Source organism: Chiloscyllium punctatum, chromosome 4, assembly GCF_047496795.1.
Source record: "Chiloscyllium punctatum isolate Juve2018m chromosome 4, sChiPun1.3, whole genome shotgun sequence".
NCBI lineage: Eukaryota > Metazoa > Chordata > Chondrichthyes > Orectolobiformes > Hemiscylliidae > Chiloscyllium > Chiloscyllium punctatum.
The window spans coordinates 84,620,678-84,634,360 of record NC_092742.1 but is presented as its reverse complement, the minus strand read 5'-3'; positions in this window follow the sequence as shown (position 1 = coordinate 84,634,360).

The window sequence follows — 13,683 nt, the reverse complement described above, 5'->3', positions numbered from 1 at the left end:
CAACAAGACTGAAGGTACAATACAACTTGTAGCACTCTTTCCACAACAGTGATAGTGGTGGTGGAAAGCCAGGGACAGATTTGAAACTAAAATATTTTTTTAAATGGGAACTAATATAGGTAATGGTTGAAGACAACTTTGTGAGTCAGCACATAGGCAACAGAGCTGTTAGATGGCCTCCTGTTTCCAAGGAAGTCCAATCATGAGTGTGTTGGAATATCAAGTCTAGAGATACCAAAAGAAGGCTTGAGCACCAGATGAGCAGAGATTTGAAAAGAATTGTTATGTTAACAGCGTTGGAAATAATGATGTGGATGTAGACAGGAGCTGATCCTGAGATAAATTATGACACCAAGATGTGAACAATCTTGTTCAGCCTCAGACCATTGCCATAGAGTGAAATTGAACTAGTTTGTTTGGGACCAGTACCATTGAGTTTTACGATACTTGATTTCAGAAAATTGTTCTGCTTGATCTGACACTTACTAAGCAGATATGCGATATGATAGATCGGAAAGGGAGGTGATGGTTTTCAGACAACGTTGCTGGGGACACACAAATGAGAAAGTAAAATGGGCAATGATTGATCTCCTGGGGTCCAGATTTAATGGTGGAAGTTTGGACGAGATGCCATGACAGGTGATTTTCTTTTGATGATTATACAGTTAAGAATGGCACTGGTCAAATTTAATTCCCTTTAAGCTTGAAGGTATTTGAGAAAAGTTGGAGGAGGTTGGTGAAATCAATGGTTTCAAAGGCTACAGTTAAGTCAAAAAGAACCAGGAGGAATAATTTATCAGATCGTAAATGTAATTTGTGACTTTGAGAACCATTTTGGAACGATGGCAGCTGTAGAAACTTCATTAAGGTGATTTATGTGTTAAAGGTGGACTGCAGCTTGTGAGGTGATAGATCATTTAAGGTCTTTGTAAAGACAAGTAGTTTCTGTGAGAAATTCTGTGAAGTTAGGTAACCTTTTCATACCAGGGAGATGCCCTAGTTTAAATAGCTTCCTACAATTTTTTACACTTGCAGACTAGCTTGATATAATCCATCGTGTACACACCACTGGCTTCTCACCTTTCCCCTAACTCAAACTCAACAGAATGAATGTTTCATGTAAATATGAAGATAGTAATGACAAGTATTGACAAAAAGTCAGCAAAAATCAAAACTTATAAGAAGTTTCATTACCACTTCCTTTCACAAGTAAACATTGCTTAAAACCATGTGGGGAAGAGTTCGTGAAGCTAACCTGCTAGATTCTGCCTTCAGCCATTCTTGAGAATGCACCGATAACATGCCATGAATTGGAACTTCCCTGGAGCTGACATCCGTCATGCCATACTGAGTAGTCTCTGCTCTACATATCGAAACGAAAGAAAACCCTGCAGACAATAATGTATTCCTACCACATGCAGAACACAAGATGTGCAATCCTTATGTTGGTTAAATATCTTTGAAGTACGTGAAACCCCATCTTCATCTGCAGAAAGTGACAGACTGCAGTTTTACTGCCTGGTACAATTGCATTCCTATTGCGCCACCTATTGGCTTTTTACAGTCTGTTGGATTCTCATGAAAACTGTTTTAGATTAAAGATTAAATTCCCTGCAGTGCGGAAAAAGGCCCATCGGCCCTCCAAAGCGTAACCCATCCTGACCCATTTTCCCTCTTACTAATGCACCTAGCACTATGGGCAATTTAGCATAGCCAATTCACCTAACCTGCACATCTTTGGATTGTGAGAGGAAACTGGTGCACCCAGAGGAAACCCACGCAGACACAGGGAGAATGTCCAAACTCCACACAGACAGTCACCCAAGGTTGGAACTGAACCTGGGTCCCTGGTGCTATGAGGTAGCAGTGCTAACCACTGAGCCACCGTGCTGTTCCTTGACAACACTTTGATTGATAGGTTATCCATGCAAATTGGACACAGACAGTGGGTGGTGATGGGGGGATTGTTACTTGTCTCTGGTTGATTCTGGAATTTATTGGCATCTGTAACTTAAAACATTGGAGACTGTGTTTATTCCATATTCTGCTTCCCATTGATGACAAAGCACTGCCATACTGGTAGATGTACATAATTTTGCAAAGATAAAGAAAGCTTTCTGTCATGTTGTGTACTAAATAAATCACACATGAGATACATTGTAAATGTGCTGGGTCTCTGGAGAAGTTACCACTCGACTCAACAAATTGTTCACGTTTTGTTGTCCATGCTTATAAAGTTTAAAAATCACACAATACCAGGTTATCAACCACCTGATGAAGGAGCAGCACTCCGAAAGCTAGTGCTTCCAATTAAACCTGTTGGACTATAACCTGGTGTTGTGTGATTTTTAACTTTGTACACCCCAGTCCAACACTGGCATCTCCAACTCATGCTTATAAAAGAGGCTTCTCAGGTACATGAGACACATCTCAAGAAGCATTGGGTTTTCATGAGTTTAGGAGTCTATGCCACAAAGGCTTGATTTTAACTGGAGGTAAAACTGATGGATATTGGTAATGGCAGGGTGCGATCAGTGAACAGATTAAATAATACACCAAGGCTTGGAGGGATTTAAATTGTTGGGTCTCAATTTCATGTTCAAGCTCTGACTATTACACAAGAAGCAATTCAGATGTGCAGGAGCCCCAATGAGGGAGAGAAGTCCTCCATGAAATTCACCAAAATTGGCACTTCACCAATTTCTGGTAAAACTCAGCCCACTATGACAGATGATTTATCCATCCAATGTCACTGGTACTATTTCTAGAGAACAGTTATACCAGACTTGAACCACTAATTCTGTTTCCCTCTGCTCAGGGGCTTCCAGGCTTACCAAGATTCTCCAGCATATTATTTTTTTTTCAGATTTCCTGCAGTATAATCACAAATTCGCTCTGATAAATATGAATATACAAACACATTGATTAAGAAAAGGTCATGCTGCAAGGTATCTGGAAAATCTTTCTCCAATATGTTAAATGAAAATGAAAAGTTAGAGATGATCATAATATATATGCTGAATGGTAATTAGCTCTGCCTACCATTAGATTAGATTACTTACAGTGTGGAAACAGGCCCTTCGGCCCAACAAGTCCACACCGCCCCGCCGAAGCGCAACCCACCCATACCCCTACATCTACCCCTTACCTAACACTACGGGCAATTTAGCATGGCCAATTCACCTGACCTGCACATCTTTGGACTGTGGGAGGAAACCGGAGCACTCGGAGAAAACCCATGCAGACATGGGGAGAATGTGCAAACTCCACACAGTCACTCGCCTGAGGCGGGAATTGAACCCGGGTCTCTGGCGCTGTGAGGCAGCAGTGCTAACCACTGTGCCGCCCACAGTTTGTAATTATCAACTGTCCAGCCTGAATGCTTTCACTGCAGGGTGGTCATTTCATTGTTATGATCTGTGGTTGGTAATGAGTCAAGTTTGATCCCAAAGTGAAACTTGGTTTGATAGATCATAGTTTCAATTTTGCAATTTGTTTATTGTGGTGGTCAGTCATTGAACATACTCACAAGAGGTTGTCAATGTATTGTTAATCAAAGAACATCAAAATTTATTACGTACAAAATAAAAGGCAGTCACTTGGTTGATACTAGGTATGGAGGGATTTTCTTGTGAGGGGAGGTTGTGTAGATTGGGCCAGTATTCATTGGAGTTCAGGATAATGAGAGAAGACCTTATTGAAACATATAAGATTCTTCAGAAGCTTTACAGGGTTGATGCTGAGAGATTGCTTCCCACTGTGGAAAGGTCAAGGACTGGAGGGCATAAGCTCAGTTGGGGGAAATCCATTTAAGACAGAGATCATTTTTCTCTCTTCAATGTGAATCTGAGAAATTTTTTACCCATAGGGCTATCGAGTTTGGATTGTTAAGTATATGCAAGATTGAGGCAGACAGATTTATAATCAGGGAAGGAATCAAGTGTTATGGGGATAAAGCTGGAAAGTGAGTTGAGTATTTTCAGATCAGCCAAGATCTCATTGAATGGTCAAGTGGCCTCCCCCTATTCCTCCGTTTACGGAACTATGCTCTTAGAAAAGAAATGGATGAGAATCACTTGAAAGTCATGTAATAAATTGCAGAAATAAATATTCAACTTGTTTATCCTCAACAATCTTGCAAACTTCAAATCTCAGTGCCAGGTCACCTGTTTCCAGTTTTAACTTCTTTGTTCGTTATGTTGTGGTTGTAACTGATTTATTTATGGAAAATTTATTCATTCATTTAAAACTGCTACTTTTGTAAAGTCTTCTTGACACCCTTAAACGAGGAGCATAACTCACTTATTTATTAACATGGGTTCCTTAGCACCTCTTCCAAATGCTCAGTTTTGAGAGATTTCTTTCTTATTGACATTAAACCACATTGAATTTTTCTTCTATCCTGACTGTTTGGCAGCAGCTAAACTATGCTACTCATAATGGAGGCCTTTAATGCTTTGAATTAACTGCTCCTCTCTCTGAAAGAACCTACACACTCACTTGACCATTCTAAAGACCTTGGGTCTGCCTCTGTCTGCATGAGTCATGGCACCTTTGTTGCTATGCACCAGTTCAATACTTTTTTCTGTTCTACTCTTGTCTCCAAAGGACTGAACCCTTCACCGCAAGACTTTTAAAAGCCCCATTTAAATGCATGTAAACAAATTTCCAGACACTCCTATGCCACTCAGAGAATCAAAAATGAAACTAGATCTATGTCTTTCCTATCTTAACACATTGTGGTATTGGGCTTAAAAATGTATAGATTCAGACCTAGGGAGTGTTGCTGAACAAAGGAACTTTGGAGTGCAGGTTCATAGCTCCTTGAAAGTAGAGTTGCAGGTAGATAGGATAGTGAAGAAAGTGTTTGGTATGCTTTCCTTTATTGGTCAGAGTACTGAGTACAGCAGTTGGGAGATCATGTGTTGGCTGTATAGGACATTGGTTAGGCCACTTTTGGAATATTGTGTGCAATTCTGGTCTCCTTCCTATCAGAATGATGTTGTGAAACTTGTAAATCTTTTCTTGAACCCTTTCAAGGATGTTGCCAGGGTTGGATGATTTGAGCTATAGGGAGAGGCTAAACAGCCTGGGGCTGTTTTCCCTGGAGTGTCAGAGGCTAAGGGATGACCTTATAGAAGTTTATAAAATTATGAGAGGCATGGATAGGATAAATAGACGAGGTCTTTTCCCTGGGTGGGGGAGTCCAGAATAGAGGGCATAGGTTTAGGGTGAGAGGGAAAGATATAAAAGAGACCTAAGGAGCAACATTTTTCACAGAGGGTGGTACGTGTATGGAATGAACTGCCAGAGGAAGTGGTGGAGGCTGGTACAATTGCAACATTTAAAAGGCATTTGGATGGGTATATGAATAGGAAGGGTTTAGAGGGATGTGGGCCAGGAGCTGGCAGGTGAGACTAGATTGGGTTGGGATATCTGGTCGGCATGGACGGGTTGGACGGAAAGGTCTGTTTTTGTGCTATACATCCCTATGACTCAATGATTCTATTAAGGGTTAACAGTTAAGGGTGAATTGTACATGACAATGAGCAATTGAAGCGAAGTGAAAAAATACATGAAAATAGGCCTGGTGCGGGAAACATGCTTGTTTGGCTGGAAGGTAGCTGCATAACCTTGACTGGCTGTGGGAACGTTTTTTTCAGTGAACACAGAGCTGCCTTGAAATATTTTCAACTTATTTTCTGCACAACGGAATGTCTGGAAAAACACTGAGAGAATCACAAAATAGAGATTCTTAGACTCAATAGTATTGGGAAAGGTGATGGCTTAATAGTATTCTTACTGAACTATTTATCTAGACACCCAGATAATGCTTTGGGGAGCTGGGTTCAAATCCTGCCATGGCAGGTTGTAGAATTTGAATTCAATAAAAAAAATCTGGAACTAGGAGTTTAATTATGACCATGGATCCATTGTCGATTGTCAGAAAAACCCATGTGGTTCACTAATGTCCTTTAGGGAAGGAAGCTGCTATCCTTTAGCTGGTCTGGCCTACATGTGACTCCAGACCCACAGCAATGTGGTTGACTCTTAACTGCCCTCTGAGCAATTAGGGATGGGCAATAAATGTTGCCTCGCTAGTGACACCCTCTTCTTGTGAATTAATAAAGAAAGCAAAGTATTAATATCAGGGTCTTTGTCCTACTCATTGCACTTTTCACCACTGGGCTGGTGTTATGAGACTGGTGACATGGATTCTGAGATAGAGCTCTAAGTGCCATTGTCACCAAAGATCTCGACAACAGAAGGCAGTGTGGGATTCACTTATTCGTATATATGTACATTATGTAGCTTAACTTAACTTATTCACTCATTAGTTTATATATCTCTAATATATATTAAGTTAATAAATTTGCTTCATATTAAAGCGCATTTTTTTATTCATTGTGATTAGACCAAGCTTCCAAATAATAACAATAATAACATACATTGAGCCTTCATCATTGTTGTGGTTCTGTTCGCCGAGCTGGGAATTTGTGTTGCAGACGTTTCGTCCCCTGTCTAGGTGACATCCTCAGTGCTTGGGAGCCTCCTGTGAAGCGCTTCTGTGATTTTTCCTCTGACATTTGTAGTGGTTTGAATCTGCCGCTTCCGGTTGTCAGTTCCAGCTGTCCGCTGCAGTGGTTGGTATATAGGGTCCAGGTCAATGTGCTTATTGATTGAATCTGTGGATGAGTGCCATGCCTCTATGAATTCCCTGGCTGTTCTCTGTTTGGCTTGTCCTATAACAGTAGTGTTGTCCCAGTCGAACTCATGTTGCTTGTCCTTTGCGTGTGTGGATACTAAGGATAGCTGGTCATGTCATTTCGTGGCTAGTTGGTGTTCATGGATGTGGATCGTTAGCTGTTTTCCTGTTTGTCCTATGTAGTGTTTTGTGCAGTCCTTGCATGGGATTTTGTACACTACATTGATTTGCTCATGCTGGGTATCGGGTCCTTTGTCCTGGTGAGTTGTTGTCTGAGTGTGACTGTTGGTTTGTGTGCTGTTATGAGTCCTAGTGGTCGCAATAGTCTGGCTGTCAGTTTGGAAATGCTCTTGATGTATGGTAGTGTGGCTAGTCCTTTGGGTTGCGGCATGTCCTCGTTCCGTTGTCTTTGCCTGAGGCATCTGTTGATGAAATTGCGCGGGTATCCATTTTTGGCGAATAGGTGTTCTTCCTCTTTTTGCAGTTCTGGTGTACTGCAGTGTGTTGTGGCCCTTTTGAACAGTGTCTTGATGCAACTTCTTTTGTGTGTGTTGGGGTGGTTGCTTTCGTAGTTCAAGACTTGGTCTGTGTGTGTGGCTTTCCTGTATATCTTTGTGGTGAATTCTCCGTTAGGTGTTCTCATTACCATCACGTCTAGGAATGGGAATTGGTTGTCCTTTTCTTCCTCTCTAGTGAATCGGATTCTTGTGAGTGTGGCGTTGATGATCCGGTGTGTGTTCTCTATTTCTGTATTTTAATATACCGACCACTGCAGCGGACAGCTGGAACTGACAACCGGAAGCGGCAGATTCAAACCACTATAAATGCCGGAGGAAAGATCACAGAAGCGCTTCACAGGAGGCTCCCAAGCACTGAGGATGTCACCGAGACAGGGGATGAAATGTCTGCACCAGAATTTCCCAGCTCGGCGAACAGAACCACAACAACAAGCACCTGAGCTACAAATCTTCGCACAAACTTTGAGAGCCTTCATCATGGTGTGAACTCTGCTTCAGCATCTTGGAATCGATACTATATAAATGTAAGTCGCTGGTGCCAACCCAACAAAATTCAAATATTACAAAATTAATGCACTGGAGAAATAGAATTATACAAAATGGAGAAGGTTAATTACATTGAAATAAAGTAGCCCTGGGTAATATTCTTTAGTTGACCTTTACTAAATTATCATATGAATGACTGAGAGTCATCAGTTTCTATGGGTTGAATCTTACACTTCTTTGGCAAAGTTCGAGTTGTGTTGAACTTTTGGGAGGGTTTCTCACGACAAGATCTATCTTATTCACCCTATCTTAGCAAACTCACTTCATTAATTACCCACCTCATCATATGGGTGTCTCCCAAGTTCAACTTGTGCCCTGTCTTACCATGCACCATTTCTGGAATAATAGTTTGCTCTGTGCAATGACTGACATCCATTGTGTCCTTCCCATCATTAAAACATGCAGTAAATCAGGCTGAGCATTAGCTTTTCAAAGTTGCCCTGCTCATTGATGAACAGAATCTGAACATGGTGAAGGGGAAGATGGCACGATGTTTCTCTGACAGGAGGTTGGAGTGGTTAGGTGGTGTAACAAAGAGGTAACCTCTTCCAGGAAGACTAGCAGAGGAGGAGATGCCAGCAGACTGTGCCTGAGGTGGCTGCTTGGGTCAGTGCCATGTCCAGGGTGCATTTGAATGGTCAGCAATGCTGCAAGGACAAAGATATTCTCTTCTCTGCCAGGGTATGTGCCACATTCTTCTCTCTACCAACTCACACTCACTCTATCTCTGCTAGTGCTGCTAATCCCCACCAAGGCTCTTTCCCCTCAGCCTCCTACAGCACTAACTCTACACACCCTTAGTGCTGACTTCTCATTCCTTTGGAATGCCACACCAACTCGTCTCCACATGCACCAGGACTATATGGACTTCAGCAAGGTGTCTGACAAAGACTCCCCATGGGAGACTGGTTGGTAAGGTTAGATCTTATAGAATACAGGGAGAACTAGCCATTTGTATACAGAACTTGCTCCAAGGTAGAAGACAGAGGTTGGTGGTGGAGGGTTGTTTTTCAGACTGGAGGCCTGTGACCAGTGGAATGCCACAAGGATTGGTGCTGGGTCCACTACTTTTTGTCATTTACATAAATGATTTGGATATGAACGTAGGAGGTATAGTTAGTAAGTTTGCAGGTCACACCAAAATTGGAGGATTTAGTCAACAGTGAACGTTACCTCAGATTACAACAGGATCTTGATCAGATGGGCCAATGGGCTGAGAAATGGCAGATGGAGTTTAATTGAGATAAATGCAAAGTTTTGCATTTTTGGGAAAGCAAATCTTAGCAGGACTTATACACTTAATGGTAAGATCCTAGAGAGTGTTGCTGAACAAGAAGACCTTGGAGTGCAGGTTCATAGCTCCTTGAAAGTAGAGTCGCAGGTAGATAGGATAGTGAAGAAGGTGTTTGGTAGGCTTTCCTTTATTGGTATAATAGTTGGGAGGTCATGTTACGGCTGTACAGCACATTGATTAGGCCACTTTTGGAATATTGTGTGCAATTCTGGTCTCAGGATGTTGTGAAACTTGAAAAGGTTCAGAAAAGATTTATGATGATATTGCCAGGGTTGGACGATTTGAGCTACGGGGAGAGGCTGAATAGGCTGGGGCTGTTTTCCCTGGAGCATCGAAGGCTGAGGGGTGACCTCATAGATGTTTATAAAATCATGACGGACATGAAAAGGATAAACAGACCAAGTCTTTTCCCTGGGGTGGGGGAGTCCAGGACTTGAGGGCATAGGTTTTGGGTGAAAGCACTGCTCTATATAACCATCTCCAAAAAACGATTTCATGGAACTGCCCAAAATAAAATTTAAAAAAAAGGTCTCTTCCTCGGCTTTTGGGTGTTTCCCCTGAAACTTTTAAAAACCCCTAACTCTATAAATTTCTACCAGCCTTTGAAGCATAATGGTTACCTTGCCAACTTGTAAAACATCCTAAGATAAACAAGAATACATCGGTACTGCCAAAGTTGCACATGACCCACAGATTTTTGTTCATTTGAAGATCCAAAAAGGAACAGCTTGGGACCAAGACATTTTTAACAGGTTGCATCTTGCGGCACCTTGTGAGTTGTGTCTGTTTATTATCCTGATGTTTAATTTTCATTTTTTAAGGGTTTCTGTGTCCTGCAGCCATGTAGTTTTCAAAATGCTTGAAACCTGGCATTAAAGTAACTAAACCTTGTAATTTGACACAAACATGTTAGCCCCCTATACCAGACGTGAATCCTCAAAGACTAAGTCAAAATACTAAATGTGAAACCCTATCTTAAAGACTCATTATAATGTCAGAGTAATAATGTGTGAAGGACAGTTTGATAAAATGATGGTTGTGAGAGAAAGGCTCGGAAAAAGAGATGAGAATAAAAGTGGTAGAGAGGGAAAGGCCTTTGAGGTTATTGCACAGCATTTGCAGAAAATACTTAACCTAACCAGGCCCTAGAGAAAAATTATGTCTCCTCTGACATATTACAGCCTCTGGGATCTTGCTGTGCATAATGGTTGGAACAATAACTGTTTTAACACTTTATTATTTTCAACCTACCTAATGGGTCTGAAATTGAAACTCTGAAATGTTTTACTGATTTGTTCACATTTGCATCTTGCTGAGGGATTTCATGAGGTTTCAAAAGAGAGTTGGACATATATTTGAAAGTGATGAATTTAGAGGGCTATGGAGAATAGGACTAACTCTTTCAGGAACTGGTACAGAAATAATAGGTCAAATGACCTGTTCTGTACTGTAAATTCTGTATGGTTTTATGATTTTACAGAAATACTTACAAGCTAATTATTAAATTCAGTCACACAAAACTTATGTCACTAACCCAAACTTAATATAAATGACATTAATAATGAATATAAATCAAAGTTTAAGTCATTAAATTCAACAAGAGAAAACTATAGATTTGTGATGTCACTGGGCTAGTAATTCAAAGTCCCAGGAGATATGGGTTTGAATCCCAATATGGCAATATAGAAATTTGAATTAAATAACAATCTGGAATTGAAATCTAGTCTAATGATGACCATGCAACTGACAATCAATTGTCGTCAACAGCTATCTGGATCACTAATGCCCTTTAGGGAAGGACATCGACCATCCTTTTCATGGTCAAGCTTACTTGTGATTCCAAACTCTTAATTGAAATAGCTTACCAAGCCACTCAACAGTCCTACATCCCATGAATGAATGTTTAAAAAATGCTCAGTAGCGAATATTAAGATGGAGAGATGACCCCTTACTTATACCCCTAGAAGTCACTGTACCTCTTTTAAACACTGAAAAAAAAACATCCCCACCCTGACACGAACGCACGCAAATGCACACACATAGGCAAGGCATCAATCTCTAACCATATTCTTGGTTCTATTTGACAGCTGTTCAGGTGATTTCTTGGCACATTAGAAAATGTGGGGTGTTGTCTTCATTGTTAGTAGACTCAATTGCTACAGCTGTGCACTCAGAACAAACATAGAACATAGAACATTACAGCGCAGTACAGGCCCTTCGGCCCTCGATGTTCTGCCGACCTGTCATACCAATCTGAAGCCCATCTAACCTACACTGTTCCATGTTTGTCCATATGCTTGTCCAATGAAGTGTTGACCTTGCTAGCTCCAACAATTCTGAGTGTTCTGTCTCTCCTAATACTGTTTGGTGAAGGTTGAACCTTCAACTATTTACGTTTTGACTTCTCTTCTGATAAGTTCAGCTTCACCAAACACACATTTGGCTGCTATTTGCCTCAAGCAGGTGCTAAACTGTTCAGTTGTTTCACTTGTTTTATGCTTTGTGCATCTGAAGACAATTGTCTCATGTATTGTATTCTTACTGACTCTAGAATAGAACGATAGCGCCTTTGTAGCTGAACTGTAGGCATTTTGGAGTTAAATATTCCAAGAATATCTTTTGCTTCAACACAGCTGCAATGGAAAAGTGAAATATTTTGTCTTTTATCATCTGTGATAGGAAAAACTTGTTTTCAAAAGCCAAAGCTACATTTGCTAATGTGGGAATGCAACTGATGGTTCGAGATATACTCCAAAAGGCTATATATGGTAGATTGGGCATAGACAATATTATTTTTCTCAGCAGTAGCGAATGAATTTGTTTGGAAAGCTTTCCTGCTTCACTCTTCTAAGTCTGTGTAGCTTTAAAAAAGCTTAATTTTCTAATCCTGAAGCTTTAAATGTTTCTGGCAACATTTTTCTCAGCAGGCGTGAGGCAAGACCTTTCCAAAAGATACAGGCCTTCATATTTTGGATTATTCTTATCACTAATGTGAAATTCTCAGGAATAGAAATAGCCTGTGATAGAGAAGAATTAAAAGCACACAAACAACATGGTTCCTGTATTCAAAGTTTCTTACTTTCTACTTCTGCTTGCAGAGTCCCTCTGCTGGTATAATTCAGCATGATACCTTCAATTGAACAGTATTTACAACATTGCAAAGCATTCCTGATGAAGGGCTTTTGTCTGAAACATCGATTTTCCTGCTCCTCGGATGTTGCCTGACCTGCTGTGCATTTCCAGCACCACTCTAATCTTGATTGAAGGCCACGGCCTAACCCTCAGAAGTGAGGATGAAGGAAAAGTCCAATGATGCGATGAAGGAAAAGTCCAATGATGCTATGAAGGTTTTTTTTAAGTTTCCTTTGATACTTTGTTCTTGAATTTTTTGGAACAGTGGCGATGACAACTTGTCAGCGTTCATCACCATTATCTCTCTGAATCTGATCAGAATTTATGGATGTTCAGAACATGGGCAAATCAACATGGAACCCTGAGGTTGCAGTTTGTCACACCTGGGGCCAAATTGTACAGGTGGCAATGGTGACTTGCCAGCTCCCCCTGCCCCACCAATTTCCAGCTATTAAGCGATGGATGCCCTGCACAAGCAAAGAATGGGATGCCAGCCCTTTGATGCAAAATTCCAGAACTCAAGTCAGAATAGGCTGGGGCTATTTCACCTGGAGCATCGGAGGCTGAGGGGTGACCTTATAGGGGTTTATAAAATCATGAGGAGCATGGATAGGGTAAATAGGCAAGATCTTTACCCTGGGAATGGAAGAGTCCAAAACTAAATGACATAGGTTTAACATTAGAGGGGAAAGGTTTAAGTGGGACCCAAGAGGCAACTTGTTTCATGCAGAGTGCGGTACGTGTATGAAATGAGCTGCCAGAGGAAGTAGTGGATTCTAGATTAGAGTGGTGCTGGAAAAGCACAGCAGTTCAGGCAACATCCGAGGAACTGGAAAATCGATGTTTCGGGCAAAAGCATAGCTGTAGGATGTTCCTCGGATGTTGCCTGAACTGCTGTGCTTTTCCAGCACCACTCTAATCTAGAATCTGGTTTCCAGCATCTGCAGTCCTTGTTTTTGCCATGATGAAGTAGTGGAGGCTGGTAAGATCAACATTTAAAAGGCATCTGGCTGGTTAGATGAATAGTAAGGGTTTAGAACGATACAGGCCAAACTCTGGCAAATGGGACTAGATTTATACAGTACATGATTTGGAAGTGCCGGTGCTGGACTGGGGTGTACAAAGTTAAAAATCACACAACACCAGGTCATAGTCCAACAGGTTCAATTGGGAGCTTTCAGAGCACTACTCCTTCATCAGGTGGTTATACTCCTGAGGTCCTGGGGGTGGATGAGCGCCACTTAAAGGTCTCAAGAGACCAAATGAGCGTCAACTTGTCGAACCACAGGCTGCGAGTGAGGGAAGGGCAGAAAGGCTATGGGCAGGGCACCTGTCATAATTTATATGTGTGGGTGAGTGGCGAAGAACATTTTTTTCAAAAACACCGGCCAAAGTGCGGTAAACATTCAGCCTGTAGCCCCTAACCGCAGGTTTTACCACACGCCCACCTTCCCCGCCCCCCTCCACTGTCCGGGAGGACACACCGA